At 46.9% G+C, this 1763-nt stretch overlaps 1 long non-coding RNA gene across 1 annotated transcript in view; it reads left to right on the top strand.

The window, feature by feature from the left end:
• Nucleotides 1–792: 792 nt before the first annotated feature.
• LOC121033779 (uncharacterized) overlaps nucleotides 793–1763 on the top strand; it is an 8096-nt gene continuing 7125 nt past the window's right edge. Inside the window, exon 1 of the long non-coding RNA XR_005792108.1 lies at nucleotides 793–997. This is a non-coding gene — a long non-coding RNA (uncharacterized LOC121033779). The remainder of the gene's footprint in view (nucleotides 998–1763) is intronic.

Raw genomic sequence — 1763 nt, 5'->3', positions numbered from 1 at the left:
AATTTTTTTTAAACATTCTTTCCAGGGGCACCTCAGTGTCTCAGTCGGTTGAGCGTCCAACTACGGCTCAGGTCATGATCTCACAGTTCATGGGTTCAAGCCCTGCGGTGGGCTCTGTGCTGACAGCTTGGAACCTGGAGCCTGTTTGGGATTCTGTGTCTCCCTCTCTCTTTGCCCCTCCCCTGATTGCACTCTGCCTCTCTCTCTCTGCCTCTCTCTCTCTCTCTCTCTCTCTCTCTCTCTCTCTCCCTCTCCTTCTCTCTCTCAAACATAAACATTAAAAATTTTTTTAAAAATTCTTTCCAGGGCCAAGCCATCTCCTATTGATAGTCCCGGGGTGGATGCTATCTTAAAGTTCTAAAGAAAAGTAAGCTCCCCCCAGATGTGGCATTTAGGTACAGTAACAAGTAACTATATACATACACACAAAAGAAGGAGCTCTCACCCAGCACACCTCCAGGTGAGTGGTATTTACTGAATATACTCTACTGCTGAAGAAAACTTTCCAGCAGCTTTATCCTGGTGAGCCTTTGTCTCTTTAATAATGATTTAAACCTGGCAGCAGCAGCATCCTGACTCTCAAAAACCCAAGGATATTTTCTCCCCGGCCATGGAACCATGAAGAATAATTTTAGAATATTCTGAAATGATCTCATCAATGGGGATGTGATATTCAGTATTCATCTGAAATCCTCTACCCATCTGCTTCCTTCTAGAGAAACACGGGAGAAAAAAAACAAGGAAACCAATAAAGTTGTTACAAATGAACAGGGGGAAGGGGGGGAGAACAGAGAAAAGGAAAGAGAAAGTGAAAAAGGAAACAGATGGAAATCAAGCTGTTGAAGAATTTTGCCTGGACAAGGCAGGAGAATGGACACCAGTCGCCCTCAGAAAACCACAAATCTCCCACGTTTGCCACCAAGGTTTACTGGGCACCTTTTCTACAGGTGCAGGGGAGCAGCAGAGAGCCCTGACCACAGCCTGGCTGGAGAAACCGGTAAGCACACAATTGAATGAGCATTTACAGATGACGGTGGGAGCCATGAAGGAACACCACAGGAGGCCATGAGTGTCTGTGACTGTGAGATGTAACTTAAATGGGCAGGTCACAGAAGGCCAACCTGAGTTGGTGACATTTGCTCTTGAGAAGACCCTGGAGCCGGCGGAGGGTGGCTGGGAAAGAGGCCGGCCAGCAGAGCTCGTGACATGCACTGGGACCTGACCCCTGAAGGTAACCAAACAGAACGTGGAAGCTATCTATTTTCACCATTGCATCTGGGCTGAGAAGTCCATGATGAGCTACAATCTGTGGCACTCACTGTGCCCCTCCTTGTCTCTGCCAGGGCCCCAAGGAAACCGGTCCTGTTGGCAGGATGATTGCCTTATGTTACCTGTTTCTCACATCTGGAATGGAGTCAAAGAAAATTGTCTGTTGCATTTTGTAATTTGGCGAATGATCCTCTCTTTCAGTGGTGTCACTTTTCATAGCCTTTTCATCACTTTTTATCCACATGAAGTGCCCCTCCCTTGGTAGGTAAAGAAATGCTTCCCCAGAATCTGGTGGTAAAGGAGGCTTTGCAGTAAGCTCTCTTCCAGGATGAAATGCAAAAGGATGTCAGTGTGTACAAACAGGGTGAATTCATGTTACACCATTGAAAAAAAGAAAAGAGAAGAGAAGAGAAGAGAAGAGAAAAAGGAAGGGAGAGGGGAGGGGAAGGGAGGGGAAGAGAGGAGAGGAGAGGAGAGGAGAGGAGAGGAGAGGA

Source organism: Herpailurus yagouaroundi, unplaced genomic scaffold (assembly GCF_014898765.1).
Source record: "Herpailurus yagouaroundi ecotype Mexico unplaced genomic scaffold, PumYag 159, whole genome shotgun sequence".
Classification (NCBI taxonomy): Eukaryota; Metazoa; Chordata; class Mammalia; order Carnivora; family Felidae; genus Herpailurus; species Herpailurus yagouaroundi.
The sequence above is the reverse complement of the archived record's forward strand: the minus strand, read 5'-3'. Positions and strand labels throughout refer to the sequence as shown.